The sequence below is a fragment of the Tenebrio molitor genome, chromosome 4 (genome assembly GCF_963966145.1).
Source record: "Tenebrio molitor chromosome 4, icTenMoli1.1, whole genome shotgun sequence".
Lineage (NCBI taxonomy): Eukaryota > Metazoa > Arthropoda > Insecta > Coleoptera > Tenebrionidae > Tenebrio > Tenebrio molitor.
The window spans coordinates 10766405-10787410 of NC_091049.1; the positions used below are offsets into that span (position 1 = coordinate 10766405).

Below are 21006 nucleotides of genomic sequence, written 5' to 3' on the forward strand. Positions count from 1 at the left end.
ATACTAGCGACGCGCTAACGTAGGGCCGAACTAGATGTATAGTAAGTTGCATATTCCTCAATTATTGCAATCGAATGTATAATTAGTTGCATAGGGACATATTTTTTGTTTTTATTTACCTATTTTCATATTATGGTTTTATTTATTAAAAAAAAACAAAGACAAACAATTACCCAAACATTTTATTTCATTATTTTTAGAGTTTTCTTATAAAGGTTTGAATTTTGAAATTGTTTTTCGCTTATAACGATCCATGTAATAGATTATCTTTTTTCTGAGATTGAGTTCACAAATTTTGGTACGTTGAAAAACCTATAACACTTTGCCTGAGGATTTTGATGAATGTGTACGTTCTGGGATAACTTCAGGATCAGGAATCACAACTTCTGTAATTTACATAGTCATTAAAATCTTTGAATTGTCTAAAAAAACTGTTATTTTGTGACACTTTGAATTTGGAACGAAAAACTGATGGGAATGGCACGGCACACCTACAAAATCTAGTTTTTTGAGAACTTGTAAAATAATTTTCTCAAAAGTGGTCTTGCCAAATGAGTGAATTTTGTAATTTTGAAGAAAGTATTCCAGAAGTATCTAAAACCATTATCCAGCTTTTTTCAATTCTGAAAATAACATTTTTTGTAATAACTTTTTTTTCGAAAGTATTACTTACCGAATACAAACTTTTTGGTCAAAAACTATTCAAACAAGTTAATCAGGCTTCGACATCGCAGGTAGAAGAGGCTCGGGACAAGTACGAAAGTCGTTTTGGATTATTTTATAATTTTTATCATAACGAAATTGATTAGCAAATTTTTGACAATGATTAATAAAGATTTTTGAAACGAACAAATTGATTTTTTGAATAAATCAAATTTCCCACTGTCAACGTAAATAGCCGATTCATTATCGACTAAATACGGTTATTTAGTTCGGCCCTACGCTAGGGTTGCGCTAGCATCGTCCACGTCTCCTAGGTTTTATATGGACTTTAACAGTCTTAATTCGTTATTGGTCTGTGCGATACATTTTCCTGAATTGTTGCTCAGCAGGAATACTAAATAGAAATACCTATAGTAAATTCAAAAAACTCCTGGACTGTCAAAATTAAATTTTAAATAAAATGCTTGTTTTGACTGTACTTGGATATAAAAATTTTTCGCTAGAGTGTACCGACATCAAAATCTAGTTACAAAATATATTTAGGTTATGTTTTCATTTTTAATCATTGAACTAAAAATGTTTTGAATCATTCATTGCTTCAAACACTTGAAGTGAAATGCAGCAACTAAATGAATTAGAGCAATTTAATAAAGTTTATAAAAAACACGCGACAAACTAAAAACAGGTAACAAATTAAACAACAACCAAAATCATCCAAAATAAACTAACCTGTTTCATTTATTCAGAAGAAAATTATTTAACACTTATCTCAACAAAATTTTGATTTGTGAATCACAAGAACGAACACCAATTCTTAGTTAACAATACTGGAGCGGCTTTGGCACAAATTTGTAATTTCTTTCCGTTATTATCACTTTTTTGTTTGTTCCTCATAATGATTTCTAGTGGTCCTCTTCTCTCGCGCCAATAGAACCACCCTAGTTCGTTTTGAACTTTCCATTTGAACCTTTTTACAAAATATACTTAAATAATTTTGGAATTTATTTGGCAATGTCAATTTAAACAAATGAATAGTTTGAAAAATCAAAAAATCATAGATACCGACCGGGCAATATGAAAATAACTAGTGATTTTGTGCAATTTTGATTTTGACAGTCCAGATGTTTTTGAATGAACTTTACTAAATGGATCATTTATATCCCGCAATTCTCTGCTACTTCGTCTATTTTGTTCCCTAAAATATGTAAATGTATCATCTCATGTGATATATTAAAGTATTTATTTTGAGTATAAAGTACACTGACCGGCAAAAAAACCGGCCACCCTAAACTTTTTTTTTAAGTGTGGTAAGATCGTAGAATTTGATGGGCTAATAGGGGGTTAACCATATTATTTTTTGTTATCAATGTTTTAAGGTGTTAAATATACTCAACACCCTTTGATTTTTATTTCAATGGCCAAGATTCTCCTTCAACATTGAATGTTCCCACTGCAAATTTTTCAGCAGTTTACTACACACTTCGTTTGTTAACAATTGTTGAAACTAAAAATCAAATAGGCTTATGTCAAATGTTTTAGAAATAAGTTCCATAAAAATGGGAATCTTGATTTTTCAAAGTTAAAAAAAAATCTGATTTTTATTATTTTTGTTACTTTTTCAAATTAAATTTATTTTCTTGTGTTTAACTTATTTTTTATTGGGTAAGTTGAGCATCCTGAATCAATAATGAATGGTTTTTAAATTAATACTAATTTCTAATTAAAGTAATGAGTATGTAAGCATTTATTAACGATTAAAAATAAAAACAGTTCGGGTGGTCGGTTTTTTTTGCCGGTCAGTGTATAAATTTATTGAGTACCTAAGTAGTTAAGTACTTGTCTTCTTTAAAGTTCTGCCAGAATTTGCCTTACAAACCGACGATCTCTTTGCAAGGCCATATCTGATTTGGGTTGACGATCACTAACAGTCACCTTTCTAGCTGTCGTTAGCTAACGATAAATTTTCGGTGAGACTCTCGTTTACTAACGATTGTTTCAATTTACAGAATCGCGTTTTCGTTACGAATCATTCAGTTAACGATAATCGGTTCGTAACGACTGTCAACAGTTACAGAATAAGGGGGATTGTCTGTCAATTCAAAAAAAGAAATTGTAATCCGTACTTTATTGTCATCATGATTACCGTCTTGATTATGAACGTTATTTTTTGGGTGGTAAATTTCAAAACTCAAAATTGTTTTGTCATTTCTACTACACAGAACGTTTACCTCAGGTTATCTATGTACGATTGCTCTAATTTTGTTCATTCATGTCGGATTTTTGGAATATCTGAGCTTCAAACAGTTTAAAATGTTTAAATTGATTGTCAAACTGACAAGAATCGAAAGTGGGGTTACGATTCCTAAAGGTTTATTTACACTTTACTTGAATGTCAAGAAAGTGACGGCCAAAATTTTTTGGCCGCCATAGTACCTATTTGCTTAAAACTTGTGACTTACATTATTTTAGCAATTCAAATTTTTTAATGTTCTACTCTGAAAAATTTGCCGTGGTCAGCATCAAGATCGAATATATTGGGTGATTCAAAATGATTGTGGATAAGTATGGCAACTATGTACAGAAATTTGTGTGGGTGGGGTAGAGTTGACATTGTAATTTTGCCTGTTGTCAACGTTCTTTCAAAAATAAATATAAATATCAAAATACCACGCCAAAAACTAATGTACTATTGCGGGCAAAAAAAGTGGGACATCAACGTCATTGTCTTGACTTTTAATGTGAAATAACCCTTATCTGATTCTAACCCTACTTTGAATTGTCATTAAGTATTGGAGATTGTAGGGAATAAATGTAAGTAAGCACACGTAGTGAATATTTATTTAATGCAAAGTTCCAATCAAAATCTACCTTTATCAAAAGAAGAGGGCATTTGGAAAAGGAAAATAGGAGTATAAAATAAAATTTTAAACTGTCAGCTTGAATAGTGTCAAATTTCTATGACAATAATCAAAGGCAAAATGACAATAAAGTTTGAACTACATTGAATTTTTCAAAACTGACAGAAGTTTGATGTCCCACTTTTTTTGCTCGCAATAGTAAGTATTTAATTTTATTATGGCGCCAGTTTCTTACTTCAACAAAGTGAAAATAATTACCACGCAGAAGAAGGGATTTTCTAAAGTTAAGGTAGTTGGTTAGTTGGGGCTCGGTAAGAAGTTCCGTCAATTGCATAGCTTGAAAATGGAGAGAAACGGGGTCGTTAGATAGAAAAGTGAGTTCCCGACGTCCGCGAGCCTCAGCAGAGCAAAATGACAGGACACTGATTCAAGAAATTGAAAATAATCCTTTTAAAACAGCTGCAGAGGCGTGAAACTTGACTAATTAATTTGAAGAACACCTGACAAGTCACATTTATAACAGGATTTTGGAAGAAATTATGGTGTCTACAGCAAGCGTTGTCTATGCGGAAGAAATTTGCCAAATTTCGTTTTTACCAACAGATTCAGTCATTCTTGATCACGCCGTAGTGTTGGGTTAATTTATACAATTTTAAATCTCCTAATCTCTGACTGGACGAAGTACCTATACCTACCTACAACTGCATAGGCATATAAACACCTTGGGTGTTTTGGTTGTCCAAAGACCGTTCGTCGCGTAAGTGTTAAAGAGCAATAAAAATCATCTTCTTCACCGTAATTTTATAATAAGGTTATATACAAAAATACATTGGCCCAAGAAACAGTTTGTTTAACAATGTTTGTTCTGAGAAAATGAAAAAGTTTTCAGTTTTAATTTATTACAGTGTTTTTCTTTTGGTTTTCCTTTTTTGTCAATTGTATTTCACCTCTATAAAATGTCAAAGTAACGTAAATATGAAATAGTTTTGAGAAATACTGAAATACAATTGACAAAAGTGGAAAACCAAAAGAAAAACAGTGTATTGCTGCCATTGTTCTAGTATATTTTATTTGCATTGTCTTTGTTCTACTGTCCGTTAAGTATACTAGAGCAGTGGCGGCAACAATCGCTTCAACAAATTTTCCTAACATTATACTGATGGCTCGAAACAATTAATAAAGACTCACTACAGTCATAACTGCTACTTTTTTTCATTTTGCCTTTTATACTCCTGTTTCCTCTTCTCAATTTCTTTTTTGAGAGCATCATTTTTTGCTTGGATAGCCATACGGTTCTGTTTAACAGCATCCCTTTTAAATTGTATAGCTTCCGCAGGACTCATTTTTCCTGGAACAGCATCATTTATTCTATTAACAACATGATTGTTTCCTTGAAAAGTATCATTTATTCTATTAACGTGATTATTTGTTTTAAAAGCATTATTTCTTGTATTAACAACATGGCTGTTTCCTTGATAGGCATCATTTTTTCTATTAACAAAATTATTTGTTTGAAAAGCATCATTCCTTGTATTAACAACATGATTGTTTCTTTGAAAAGCATTATTTTTTCTATTAACATAATTATTTGTTTGAAAAACATCATTTCTTGTATTAACATGATTGTTTCCTTGAAAAGCATCATTCCTTGTATTAACAACATTATTGTTTCTTTGAAAAGCATAATTTCTTCTATTAACATATTTTTTTGTTTGAAAAGCATCACTTCTTGTATTAACATATTTGTTTCTTTGAAAAGCATTATTTCTTTTATTAACAACATGATTGTTTCCTTGAAAAGCATCATTTCTTCCATTAACATAATTATTTGTTTGAAAAGTATCATTTCTTGTATTAACAAAATGATTGTTTCCTTGAAAAGCATCATTTCTTCCATTAACATAATTATTTGTTTGAAAAGTATCATTTCTTGTATTAACAAAATGATTGTTTCCTTGAAAAGCATCATTTCTTCTATTGACATAATTATTTCTTTTAAAAGCATCATTTCTTGTATTAACATGATTGTTTCCTTGATAAGCATCATTTCTTCTATTTTCATAATTATTCATTTGAAAAGCATCATTTCTCGTATTAACATTATAATTGTTTCTTTGAAAAGCAACATTTCTTGTATTAACATAATTTCTTCTTTGAAAAGCACCTTTCTTTGCTCCTAAACCTTTGCCACGAGACCAACTCATCTTCTCTGGAATCTTCTGACCAAATGTGTTTGAATCTGCAATCATATACACTGTATATCAAAAACCAAACCAACATTTCAAATTATATCTCACATAAAACATAAAGTAACGTTTCTAATCATTTTTCGTGCCAAGTGCACCAATTTTCAAAAAACACGTGACCCTACGTTAATCAAAATAATATAAATCCTCTTTCAAATATTGCATTTTAAGGTCCTGCTATTGCGCACAGAGAGCATGTACATAATTTCTTCTCCCGCTTACATTTGTAAATGTACTTACACCGTTGCCAGATTTATTAAAGATTTAACACGCTTTTCTCGATCACATGCGTTTAATTGTAACCTCACTTTTTGCGTTGTTTGTGTTTTTGGTCTGCAGACTGACGAGTGGTGAGCTCACAATCGACTCTTCAACGCCAACTTTGAGGAGAAATTTAAATGAACACTCAATACAAAGGTAGGCGTATAAAAAAAAGTAACGATAAATTTTTCTGGCAACGGGACAAACTACTTGTTTGTTCCGTTGCTATAAAAACATATCGTTAGGTTTTTTATAATATTTTTTATGCAAGGTGATTCACGAGTAATAATGAGCCTAACAATATTCGTGATGCAACCAACAATACATGTCTCCCATGATTTTTTATTATAGTTTGTGTTTTTATTAATTATTCCACATAATGATTTTGAAATATGTATTTTTAAATCCACATAATCGGTGCAAATGTAATTTTGGCTGCATCACAAATTTCGTTAAGCTCATTATTACTCGCGAATCACGCTGTAATCAAAATTTGAATTTTGATAGACCAAAACCATAGGTATCTATGGACCTTTACATTTATAAGAAATGGAAAATATGCCCATTAGATCTGCGCATTGTGAAACAACAGTTGACCGCCAAGCAATTACTTTTTGTTGGTTTACTCGTTAATTATTATTATTATAGGTATTGTCAAGTAGACATTTAATAATTTAATTGACAAATGGACAATTCCAAATTTACATTAGGAAAATTTCCTTTTCCCGTTTTTTTTTTGCAACTGTACACAAATGTAAAATTTTCATAAGTAGTACGAGTGGGTACGAAATTGCCGGAAATTTTTTATCTCAGATACGAGTATACTCGTATGTTCCGGTTTGTTTCGCTTCGCTCACTCGTGAAAATTGTTTTAAGAAACAAATACGGGTGGTCTGAGAAAATTTCAGGCAATTTCATACCCACGAGTTTGTATTCGGTAAGACAATTCACCGAACAAAGATTAAAAAATTAAAAATTAAATATTCTAGTGGAAACATTTGTCGGAAATTTTTGGTGGCAACTTTCACTAGTGAAAATTTCCGCGGCAATTTTTTTAAAACAAAGTGACTGGTCTGTTCTGACCAATTTCGTAAATCTGAGAGTGAGAATAAATTGAAAATAATTCGACAGATTTGAACATGTGATCAAAAATGCTGATGAACTATTGGAAGTTATAAACATGAAAAAATAATCACTAGTAATATCCCGAGTGCATGTCAAATTGTCGATAATTTGCTCGAGTGCGCGGAGCGCAAGACAATTTGACATGCACGAGAGGATATTTTGGCAGACTATTTCCTGAGAAAAATTTACATGATAAGTAAGTACAGTGGGGAGCACGGAATTTCGCACACCAATTTGTATGTCATTAAAAAAAACTATCTAGTCTAAGCTTTATGGTCATTATAATCAATCATGATTTATGTGATCATGACTGATGTTTCACCTAAACTGTCACGAAACTGCCGCCAGTATCTCATTTTAATAAAATTATGTTAGTGAAATGTCCAATGTGTGCGAAATTCCGTGCTCGCCACTGTACAAATAAACGTAATTCTTTTTAAAATATAAAATTAATACCAAATGATTTTTTAATTAGGACTACGCGAAAATTTGACACTAGTGCAAATTATCGATAATTGCACTAGTGCAGAATTATCGCTGTAATTCGATCGCTATTGGCTAAAATTCAAATATTCAAGCTTTTTGATTGGCTTAAATTTTTCGAAGGAAATAGTCACTAGAATTTGGAAAGAGGAAAATTTTCTTAAAAATGTAATTTTAGCTGCAACATGTTTCTGTTCACATAAAATTTTGCAACCGTTTACCATTTTGTAGTTGTATCCCAATGATTTCAAAAATTTGTATAAAGTTGTTCCCCCCTTTAAACTCTAGATTTTTCCGTGAATTAGTCAAAGCATCATCTAATGTGAAACATTTTCTGGACTAGTGATCCAAATAACTATTTTTGGCAAATCTTTTCTGTATTGAATGTAACACTTTTTTATTGCTACTTTAATTTCATGGCTAAAAAAAAAATTTAATGATTCTTGGCATTTTTAAGTACATATTAATTTGTCAGTAATTTATTGATAAATAATGTTTTTCTATAATTGATTGAAAAAATTGAATTTCACGCATACTTATCCGTGCTTGATGTGGGTCATTTTTTTACGTGTATTTTTTTTGCATTGTTAGTAAGATCGAAACCATAGAAACCATACAAAACAGTGTGTGAAATGCGATTTCACGCACACGACTATTTCTGTGTTTCACTTCACGCACTGTTTTCTATTAGTTACTTAGCAACATGGTCACTGCATTGAAACTTCCGAGTTCCTTCAAAAATTTGAATTTTTTATTTAAATTTTTTGAATCAATTATAGAAAAAATATTGTTTATATTTCGTGCGTGAAGATATTTTTGTGCATTCAAAGGCTTATACTGCCTCGACCTTCGTCTCGGCGTAAAAGACCTTTTCATGCACAAAAAACACTCTCTTCACGCACTTAATATAAAAATAACTATTTATCAGGCTTGATCAAACAATACGTTTTAAAGTTGCGGAAAATTCGGCAATACTTTTGATAGGTCCACGTCAGGCACTTTGCGACGGAAATCAAACAGTGTGTCCAACGTTAAAAAATGAAATCATAGCCTCTCCTTATGCTAAAACAACGTGAATGCTTTATACAGTATTTGTTGTAACGAATAACTTAAAAATATATAAAAATAAATAATTTAACATTAGCAACTTTTTTACTATTGGGTAGGTAATACCTTCCGCGCTGATTACTACCGGATGATCAAGAAGGACTGTTTAAGTTGACAATACAATTAAGAACATTTTTTTATTCGGCTATTTACAACACTGCAACCGGATATGTTTTGTGGGTTTATTTGACAGATATCTGACGAAGCATTAATAACGACAAAATGGTAGTTTATGACTGTTATGAGAGTAAAAATTAGCGGCAAAAAGAAATCAAAGTTGGAATTTGGAATAATAATCTAAAAATTAACTAAAGGAGATTCTCGAAGTGCTCCCCATTTTGCTCTAAATACAAATTAACTCTTCTCTCGAACGATTCACCAGCATGTTTAATTTAATTTGAAATGTCAAATTTGACTTGTCACTGATGCGGATGTCAGTGTGAAGCCGTCAACAACCGGAAGTTACTCCAGTTGTACCATTTAAAAATAAAATTCAGCATTACCAACTTAAACAGTTCTTCTTGATCACCCCGTACTTACTAGATTATTAAAATTTAAAGAGTCGTTGGTATTTTCTACGATCACACAACATACTGAACAAATTTTTGCTCTTCACTTGAAAAACAATAATTATTTTCAGGGCCCTCTTATTACTCTTAACTTTTTAAACTGTATTGTTATTTGTTTTATAATAAGATTACTTATTTATTGTGTTGAGAATTAATTTTACAATTGCAAATATGACGAAACGTCCATTGTGTTTAAAGTGAATTGACGTTTCCGTCTATCTAGGTTATTACATACATATTTTACAATAACGAAAGAAAGACTGACGTGATCCTCATTTATGGAGAGTGTGGAAAGAATGCTGCGCCGCTGCGGCTGTTTACATATTTCTGACAGTAAAAAATGTACAATTGAGTCAATTTATCCAACATGATAAAAATAAATCACAGCCACCCCTTATCCACATTCATCGTAAAGTCGTACTATGGAGGTCAAAAAATTTTAGCCGTCACTTTCTATCATTTCGATTATGATTACCGTCTTGATTATGAATGGATTTTTTGGGTGGTAAATTTCAAAACTCGAAATTATTTTGTCATTTTCTACTACACAGAATGTTTAAATATATACCTCAGGTCATCTGTGTACGACTGCTCTAATTTTGTTCATTCATGTCGAATTTTTGGAATATCTGAGCTTTAAACAGTTTTAATTGATTGGATGGATGTCAAAATGACAAGAATTGAAAGTGGGGTTACGGTTCCTAAAGATTTATTGACACTTTCTTTATGTGAATGTCAAGATAGTGACGGCTAAAATTTTTTGGCCGCCATAGTACCGAGTGACTATAAATGATTGAAAATTATTTTGTTATGTTGGTAACACATTTGAAATCTCTAGTTGGCAACATCGTTGGCATGACACACGTAATTTTTAAAATTGAAACAAACGTCAAAAAAATTTAAATCGACAATGTACTTCGTGACTTAATCTAACCTAAATAGAAATGATTGACAGATGATGCACGAGAAGACTTGCATTACCAACTGCATCAGTGTTGCCAATCCACTATTTTCTTTCAGTCATTTATAGTCACTCGGTATAATAGTCTTTGCCAAAGCCAAGTAACCACCAACACTGCATTCTACCCACAAAATTTTTGAACGGCCCCTATTCGGAATTGTACATTAATAGTTATTTTTAAAATTTCATTAAAAAAAGTTGACTATTTTTCATTGATTTTAGTGTTAAGAAGTATCACTTTTTTTCACATTGTGAAAAAAAGTTATGATGTCAGCAACTTTTTTTAACTGCTTAGTTTTAATCCATGAATGAACGATATACCTACGTATTCTACAGAGAAGTGATTTATCAAAATGAAAATTGAAATAACGATTAGAACAATTAGTAACATTAAACCCACCTTCCTTTAGTCCACTAGTAATTTCAGGATCTTCATTTGAATCACCCATTTTGACCTTTATTGAGACTGACATAAAACTGACAAATGAATTTTAAAACAATAAACATATAATGTTTCCTTAGTTACCACAACCGGCCACCGCACTTGACCAAAATGGAAGCATAAATTACAGTTAAAATAGGTTTTGATTTATGAAATTTTAATTTTTTTATAGACATGCGACTCGTTTAATTAACTTCCACACTTATGAAAAAAGTTGCACTTCTAACACTCGTTGTCTAAATAACTATTATTGTATAAGCTATTAATGTTTTATGTGCATTACGACAATGTAATGGGGATCGAGATAGCTTTATACTGTATTTTGGGATGCAATTTTTACCTGGTTAGGCTCATCTTACGTGAATAACACTGTATTATAATTTATAATCGTCAAGCACGCGTGCACGAAAAGTGATTACAAACCTCTTACAAACGTACTATTTCGGACACGGAATATTGGCCAACATTTTTTAGCCATTTCTTTAAAAAATGATGTAAACCAATCATTATTAAACAATCATTAATAAAGTTTTTGAAGTTTTTCTTGTGACATCAAAAAAGCAGGGAAATGGCATTATTGAGTCAAAAGTTGGGTTATATTCAATAAAGGCCAGTTCACACATATTTGTCAGTTAAATGTCAATTGTGGCCAAGATTCCATGTCCGCAATTGTACCTTAACATTACTTTTTATATCACGCGTTCAAATGAAATCCTGCGCTGAGTAGACGTTGGATAAACTAAACCGTTTAGAGCAGTGTAAAGTTTGAATTTCCCGCCGTTTGACACGAATAACATTTGTTTATGTTTAATCGGGACATTATCATAATTTTGAACAAAGGGTGCCCTTAGATATTTGCTTCGAGAATATGAATCGTTATTTTTAATGTAAAACATTGCAGAGAAAGAAAGATTTTTTTGGCTTTAAATTTTAGGTTAGATGTCAACATGCTCCAATCCAATTAATCTACGCTTTAAAAAAGCACAACAATTGACGGTTTCCAACGCCTTCCCAGCCCAGGATTTCATTTGAACGCGCGATACACATTACTTAAGAACCGTCCTTATTGTTAAAAAAAAGTCATACCTTCGCTTCAAGCTTTCCTTCGAGGATTTAAAGACAACTTCTGTTTAACTTTGCGTTCAGCTAGCGTCGATATTTTATTTATTGCTTATCGCAGAAATTAAATAACCACACAATAACTAACCACTATTGCTACAAATTATATTGAAACAATGTTTATCATATACACAAAACGAGAAGCAATTTTCTCAAACACGTGCTCAAATTCTTTAACAATTTGAGGTTGGGGTTCAGGAAGTCAACCATAGACGTGGGTCAACAGATTACCCACAGAACACAAACCATAGATAAAAGAATATATAGGGGGATACACAAACCTTAAAGAAGCGCAGGCTCTGTACAAATTGACAGCAATTCCAATGACATTTAAATCGGCCATATTGCGTTCTGGGACGCGGGAAACTCAAATTATGCTTGGCGAGCTATGCTGGTGGGTAATTTGAATTGTTCTAGATATTTAAAATTATTGATTTTCAATGTTACGTTCGTTTATTTCGTTTGGACTGCATTTTTTTGTATTTTTATAGATTCTAATTATTTAATAAATGCTATTAGAAATAAACGAATCGAAAAAAACACAAAAACAGCAATCCAACGAAATAAACGAACATTGATTATGATGGATTAAAAATAAGACAATCGTTTATATTAACCTAAATATATTGTAACTATATATGTATAATGAAAACGAATTATGGCAGGTATACATGTGTATTGCGACAAAAAATAAATATTAACAGAACAGAACAAACAAAAATATAAACATGATTCTGCATGTAACAAAAATAAAAATATAACAACAAAAAAACAGTTCGATCTTACGATAAAACTAAAAAGCGAATTCTATACCTACATAACAACATAAATATAATAAATTTGAACAAGCAACAAAAATAAAAATATAATTCTATGAACAACAAAGAAACAGTTCGATGTTAAGAAAATTCTGTACATAACATAAATAAAATAAAGTTGAACAAGCAACAAAAATAAAAATATAATTCTATGAACAACAAAGAAACAGTTCGATGTTAAGAAAATTCTGTACATAACATAAATAAAATAAATTTGAACATGCAACAAAAATAAAAGTAAAATTCCATAAACAAAAATAAAATCTAAACAAGAGTAGCAAAATCAGTCCGTTCAATTAAATCACAAGTTGCTTGGTAGAGGCATCAAAGAAGTTCCAAGCATCTCAGTGTCAGCAGCTCACAAATATGGCAAGGCCCATGAAAAAGAAAATATATTAGTAAGGAAATATAAAAAATATTGATGTAAAAAATAGTGACGAAATATAAAATATACATAATTTTAAGTTTATTTATTGTCAGAAAAGAAAATATTTTAATTTAGATACTGATACAAATAGTGATAATGTGAGCTTAGAAGAAATCAAGTGAGTGAAATGAGAAAAGTTAATTTTTAATTAATAAGATTTGATATTGACGGTTAAAAATAAAGTTTCTTTAAAATATACCAAACTCAAATATAAAACTCGTTACAATACATTACTTTGCCCTAAACTTTTTAATTTTTTTAGAATGGCCAACAGTGGTAGCAGTCCGTTTACCATTTTTGTTATCCCGCAAATATTTAAAAATTGTTAATCTAACACATTTATTAATAATTTCTGTATGACAGTGATGCTGTTCACAAAATGAATAATTTAATGAATTAAAATATTTTCTTTTAAATGTGTCTTCCAATCGATCCTGATGACCGTGATCATCCAGAAATTCATATAATATGCATTTTTCCATTTTTGAAGAGTTTCAGGATCTCTTGGAAATCTATGAAATTTAAGATTACGATATTGTGTTGAAATTAATTTTGAAAAACAAGCATTTTTACATGATGGATATTTGCAATTTCGGTAACGGTGTTGAAAAGAAGCTTTGATTAGATTCGACATGCTGTATTATTTGTGTTTACAAAGTAGAGAAATAGTATTATGTAATGTAGGTATATAGGTTTCTACGTAAATTAATTTCAAACTAACAAAAGGAATGCTTCGACAGAGATACGAGTACTTACATAAATATCCTTCTATCCTGTCCTGTTATGTCCTTTGCCTCCTGTTGATACCATACAATACCTATAAAGTGATAAAACAAATTAGTTTGGTATTGCATGTAAGAATAATAAATAATTATTATTTGTTGTAGAAAACTTTCCCTCCAAATCAATGCATTTGATACAATCTATTATTATATAAACAGGCTATTCAAAATGTACTTCTACTATTCACTAAAATAAATTACACATTCACCTATTAATTACAACATATTTATGATACTTACTCGTGAAAAAACGAATATTTTAACTGCTTTTGTTTATGGCAATTCAGGACATAACCATAACCTAACCAAACCACCCGCTCACTTAAACAAATGAAATTAAACAGCCACTACGAGGAACGCCAGATTTGACGAGAGGCTAAATAACCCAGGACGATCCTTACCAATACGCATGCGTTAGTAACTCGGGTCCTCGGGTGCTTTGTTGTTACATGTACCGCATGGTACTGTACCGCGTGCTGTACGTAAGGCAAAGAACAGTAGATGAGTAGAACACAAACTAAAGATATAATTATGCTTTTAGAATCTTTTGATAGGTCTATTATTGTATTCAATTTGGAGTCGTTTATGGCTAAAGTTGATTCAAGTTGCAAAAAACCATTTTGTATTTGCAACAGCGTTTTTATGGCATTAGTCATTTGAAATTACTTTAAAACTGTACTTATATGGAAAATATTCAATCCAAACTATGATTTTCTGGCCCTTTTGCGCCTTTATTTGGTTTAAAAATATTGAAAAAACGCTGTTGCAAATGACAAGTGGTTTTTTGCAACTTGAGTCAACTATATCTATTAAAGCACTCGTAGTTTAATAGATCTCTAAGAAAATTTTTATCAATATTTCAGTGTATTATTGTCATTTACAGCCAAAAAATTTCCAATATTAATCTTCAAACTCTACTTTTTAACATATGTTGCAGATGTAGTTGCATCCGTTACCTTGAATTACCAATTACATAATACAAAATTCCCTAGAATTTGATGTGTGTGATTGGTTATCTTAAAATCGTTTTCATTTTAAAACTAATATACCGAGTGACTATAAATGATTGAAGGAAAATAGTGGACTGGCAACACTGATGCAGTTGGTAGTGCAAGTCTTCTCGTGCATCATCTGTCAATCGTTTCTATTTAGGTTAGGTTAAGTCACGAAGTACATTGTCGATTTAGATTTTTTTGACGTTTGTTTCAGTTTTAAAAATTACGTGTGTCATGCCAACGATGTTGCCAACTAAAGATTTCAAATGTGTTACCAACATAACAAAATAATTTTCAATCATTTATAGTCACTCGGTACTTTTCACGTGTGTTGTTGTAGAATCCTTGTTGGATTAAATATTAAAATTCACAGTTAACAGCTGACGTGCGAGTTGGGACACACTGTATAATGAGTTTACTACATAAAGAAGGTCTTTTATTGTATTGTTTCTTATTAGATACGCAAGTGTTGTTCTAATTTTGAAACAATAAATTTGCGATATTTTCTAAGTCCGTGAACGTCAAATTTTAATAACGCGCAAAATTATAGGACTAGCGCACAAGTATGGAATGGCCTGGGTCATTTAGCCCAGTGTTGCCAGATGTTCGACTTTGTTTCCCCCAAAGAAAATGTCGAAATACCCTAAATCCGCAAGATTTAAAAAAAAAGTCGAAATAAAACAAATTTTAAACAGAAAACAAAATTGTTGGTTTATTTTCTTAAAACAATGTTGTTGCACAGATTTAGACATTTAATTTAATTATCAACCAATGCAGTGGAAATGACACCAAACGACTGTTTTATTTAATTAATTAATTATTTTATTTCAACCAGTCTAAAGCGCGCGAAAGATTTCCTGGAACTGGAACTTGCAATATCAATCGTACAGAAATGTGAGATTCGTGGAATATAAAAAATAAATTATTAGCGTACGAACTTTTTCTCATTCCGACACAGTTGCGGACAATAAAAAATAGTACAACTCTTGCTCAAAATTCCCCAAATATTTAGCTGTTTAAATGAGGCTCTAATTTGTCAACTAATGTCATCATTAATCATTAGTGTCATTCGTATATCAACTAACCAAGGCCATCTGAATCAAAAAGCCACGCTTATAAGGCCGTTTCAATTTTCGATTTTTCCATATAAACTTTGTTTCTGTGACATTTCGGGCGGCAGAACCTTTTTGCGCTCCATCTACCGATTTCGAACGCAATTGATTGAGACTTTTTCCACTTTTTCTTTGAGGTTAAGTGCTTAAAACGTCAATTAAAACATGAATGCAATAAAATATCTAAGATCCGAGCTTTTTTTGGACACATTCTGGGCTAGCAAAATACTAATAAATTAGAATTGCAAAAAACCATGAAATCATAACACAAGGTAGGTTAGAACAATTTATAACTTTAACATTTTTCTGCAAAGGAGTTTGTTCTGGATTGCACATTTCTTCTTTAATAAATCTGTTTTTTCTTGACAAATATGTATTATCTAAAACTGGTTTCAGCGTTGCAGTTATTATCAGCTCGCAGATCTGATTTTTATGTACCAGACAAGATGAAAGTATTGGATTTTCTAGCAAATGAGGGCCCATTATCTCAACCATTTGGTGGAATATACTGCACAGAAATACTATTTACTTGAATTGATTTGGATGTCATTGGAACAGTTGGAATGATGAAAGACTCTACAGGATTTTGGGGTACAGGAATTTCAACCGGAGTTTCAGTGGGAAAAGCCTAAAAAACAAAAACACTAATAAGATGATAGTAATTAATACCTGGAGGTTCCTGATTAGGACTTTGAAAAGTAATAAGTAATTAATCGAAAAATGAGAAGAGGAAGCTCATTTTGTTTTCTCATATGTCGTGGTTGACTTCGCTTCTATGTATATTTCATGTAGCAATAAACACCACAAGTCTTTTTTAATTATAGATACTTACAAAAATAGAAGGACAAGGAACAGCATCTTTACATAAGCGTCGTCTTTTGGGGGTTGTAATGTAATTATAGAGACTTGTTGAAAATGCTGCTCACAAATTTCTGAGTAATCCGTAATTTTTGTAGTCTTTTATATTACAAATACAAATTAAAAGGTTGTGCTTATCATTGTCTCCATAAATTTGTTTACCGCAAAATGTTTCAAAAGCTTCGAACCATTTTTGTCTTTGTTTCATATTGCTGCGAATTTCAAATAAGCGAACATCTTTTGCCCCACAAATGAAACACGCTTTTACCATTTCATGTAAAATAGAAGGGTAATATTTTAAATTGCCGCCAATATTGTAGCTTTGATTCGTTGATAGGCCACCGAGGGCGCGCAATAAGGTTCTGTCTTCTTTTGTTTTATGGCCACTCTGCAGAAACAATTATTATGTACAGTGGGGAGCACGGAATTTCGCACACCAATTTGTAGGTCATTAAAAAAAACTATCTAGTCTAAGCTTTATTGTCATCATAATCAATCATGATATATGTGATCATGACTGATGTTTCACCTAAACTGTCATGAAACTGCCGCCAGTATCTCATTTTAATAAAATTATGCCAGTGAAATGTACAATGTGTGCGAAATTCCGTGCTCGCCACTGTACATTGAAACGGCCTTATAAGCGTAGCTTTTTGATTCAGATGGCCTTGCAACTAACATTTACCACCTAACCTATTTCTAGACGTTTGGCATAAATGACAATGTCAAAAAAAGCCCAAATTATACGATGTAAAAAAAGTGTACAGTTTTTTATTGACCGCAACTGTATAATTTATTCATGATTTCTTTTATTTTTGAATTTCTGGACGAATAGATATTCTTCCCTTACTGGGTCATTTTGCAAGTTATCAAGTTGGATTGATTGATTTTTTCTAAAAATAATGGTGCAAATTACACGTTCGTACGTTGACAATGTGTTCATTTCGGCTTATCTTTAGTCGGAGCGATGACAGAGATAGAATCGCACTCAACCTAACGTGTTAGAAAAGGCGCGCAATTGGGATGATTGGCAACGATGTACAGATTATAATTAAAAATTGAAAAAACCTGCAAATAACTAGCTTTCCACTGTCCCCCATTTTATCCCCGCATGTAAAAAAAATCCTCCAAGAAATACCCCAAAAAATTGTTCCCCCTGTTTTAACCCCCAACGAGAAAATTATCCCCCAAAAATAGGGGAAAATCCCGCAATCTGGCAACACTGATTTAGCCTCTCGTCAGATTTGGCGCAATAAATGACGCGTGCGCACTAGCCACATTTCCTTCGTCATTACACCCACTTTTGCGTTCTAATGGCCGACAAACAATTGCGAGTTAGGCAATACAACTTTCACCCCCAGAGATTACCAGTTTTTGACAGTTGCAAGACGATGACGATGACGAATTGTTCGCAAGCGTGTCCCTAGGTGACTCTGCATGACAACTTCAACCATGGCCTACTAAATCTGAACTGCGCTTGGTTTTTTAAGACTAATAAGCGAAGCGCTGTTCAGATTTAGTAGGCCATGCTTCAATAAATCTTCGACCATAGAAAACATAAGAACAGAATACAAATCTCTGGCGCCTAATTCTAACAGACGTGTAACACTTTTTGATCCTGCTAAACTTCATGGTAAATTCACATTCAATTCGTTGACTTTTATAATCTTTTGTAATTTTTTTTTAACAGTTATGGCAACATTGGCAACAACAAAGACCTGCAACAACAGGCAACAATGGGCAACAACAAGTACAGCGCCATCTTCCGATCTGTGGACGGTGCTCAAGCCAATATACAAACCAAGGTTACAATTCAGTATCACAATCACAACTTTGCGTTCTATGTTTTATTTTATCTATGACGTACACGTGCCATATAAATATTCATAGAGGTTTACAAACCTTGGAGGTTTACGTAATAATAATAATAGTATAATGATCACTGATGTACAAAAAGCAAAGCGTGATTAAACGTATAGTAATTTACATTAAAAGTTAAATAATCGACGACATACTCCATTGATTCTTCTGTAGCCTCTGGTACAGGGCGTTTCAAAAATTTTTGCTGTCTGCACTGGTTGGGTTCTTTTTCTCGTGTTGCTCCATTGTTCGCCGGAGATATTCACAGTTTGTAATAAGACAATTAGGAGAAAAACGGAAAAAATGCGTTTCAGGTTCATGATGAATCACAACCGCAAATTCTTTGTTGTTTGCTTTTTATTTATTATGACAATGTTACCAACATTCAACATTACGAATTTGTCGATAGCCAATGCAAAACATTTCAAAGGTTGTAATGGTTCTTTATTTCATATTAACATTTTGTTAATGTGTTTACCTGATTTATTCAGATAGATGATGTAAATACATTTTTATTAAAATTAATTTGGCACGGGTGAATTCGTTGAACATTAAAATTTACAAAATTGGTCCGAAAAAGAGTTACTTCTTGTCCACGTGGGAGTACGTAAAATTACCTTTTTGATTACAAGGGTGGCTATAAATAAAATTAATTCACATTTTAATTTTTATCCAAAATAAAATACATAGGTACAGTCGATGGACAAATAAAACTGGGACAAGAATGACAATCACATAAGTCAAAATTTATAAATTTGCATGGTTTAATTACGACTTTATCACAAATAGGTTAACTTTGGTGTGACATATTATATAGACACTGACAAATATATTGACAATTCAATGGTCTGATTTACATAGATTAAATTTTAAGTGTCACAGTTTTATTTGTCCACCGACCGTACATATTTCCATTATTATTTACAATGTCTGTCCATCTTAATCTGAAGGATGTATTGGACATACGTACTATTGAATGTATAGCCCGACTTTTGACTCGATAATGCTATTTCCCTGCTTTTTCGATGTCACAAGAAAAACTTCAAAGTGATTTTTAATAATTGTCATTTACTAATGACACTAATGCTTGGTTTACATCATTTTTTTAGAAATGTCTAAAAATGTTGGCCAAGATTCCGTGTCCGGAATAGTATCTATACCTAATGTTCCACAAAAGTAACTGAAATTCGAAATTTCTAAATATCTGCTCCAGTGCTCCCTAAATGTAGTTAACATAAATTAAAATGTTAGAACCGTGCCAATAGTGATGACTGCCCTTATGAAAAAAATTTTTATCTTCAAGCGGTCGAAAATCGCGTCTTTGTGTATCTCTATAGAAACGGTTAAAGTTTCATTTTTTCTGAACGGAGTAGAAGTACTTCAAGTCCTAGGAGTAGAAGTGTCCCACAGGCGGCTCGACCCGATCAAATGTAAGGTCATTTAAAGTATTTGTCGCGAATTACAACTATCAGTTACACGAAATATCTAATATTTAATTAATAAATTATCCCCATTAAGATAAAGCCTGTAAAAAGCGAAATAACGAAATTATTATCCAATATTTAATCAATTCGACTGTCATTAAAGATGAACCGCCCTTTGTGAGACTTTGTGTCCAACTGCCAATGGCTGTCAGCCCAGATGTCAAACAAATGTCAAAAACAGCGCAAGATTGGCCTTTAATGTTAATAGGTAAACAGTTGTAAGTTGTAATTGTTTGCTATTTACGTTTTTTATTATTATTATTATTATTATTATTAATTTCATGCTCAACAGGAAAATCCCAATTAAAGAGCACGTATAATTCGACCTATACAAATTAAATATCCGACAAATCCAACGATTTTAACACTTCAATGCTACAGGAGAACAGATCAACGAGATCACCGACAGAGTTGAGAAAATTTAAGAAGATCCGTTCTTGGAGTTGATAAATAGAATAAGTTTTTATTACGAGTAGTAATAGAATGCTTACCAACACAAAAATTAATCTGACTGAGCAGAGAACAGCAGTCAATCAAGTTATGAAGGATTTTGTACAAGAATAATAAATTCATTAATTTATTGCGTTCAGATAAAGTTTTAAACGAGAAACGTTCTAATAAAATGGTCTGTGAATATCCAATAGGAGGATAGCGTCTCTGAAACACAAGTATTTTAAGAATCTACGCTGCAAATGTTCAATACTAGCAATGTGAACAGCATGATGAGGAAACCAAACAATCGACGCATATTCAAGTTTACTTCTGACAAATGATTGAAATAAGTGTATTAATGTGGATAACGTTTGTTGTATTTAGCGAACATCTGAAGTACAAGT

The 21006-nt window shown here is 31.9% G+C and overlaps 3 long non-coding RNA genes across 3 annotated transcripts; 1 reads left to right on the top strand and 2 right to left on the bottom strand.

Annotated features, from left to right (window-relative positions):
• Positions 1-343: 343 nt before the first annotated feature.
• Positions 344-12093, bottom strand: LOC138129921 (uncharacterized). The gene is made up of 3 exons (XR_011159434.1): positions 11802-12093; positions 674-5760; positions 344-623 (listed from the first exon to the last, which is right to left on the bottom strand). It is a non-coding gene; the product is annotated as an uncharacterized lncRNA (long non-coding RNA).
• Positions 12094-12683: 590 nt separating this feature from the next.
• LOC138129922 (uncharacterized) lies at positions 12684-19789 on the bottom strand. The gene is made up of 3 exons (XR_011159435.1): positions 18195-19789; positions 14102-14182; positions 12684-13896 (listed from the first exon to the last, which is right to left on the bottom strand). It is a non-coding gene; the product is annotated as an uncharacterized lncRNA (long non-coding RNA).
• On the top strand, positions 15743-16963 carry LOC138129923 (uncharacterized). The gene is made up of 2 exons (XR_011159436.1): positions 15743-16240; positions 16365-16963. It is a non-coding gene; the product is annotated as an uncharacterized lncRNA (long non-coding RNA).
• Positions 19790-21006: the final 1217 nt, after the last annotated feature.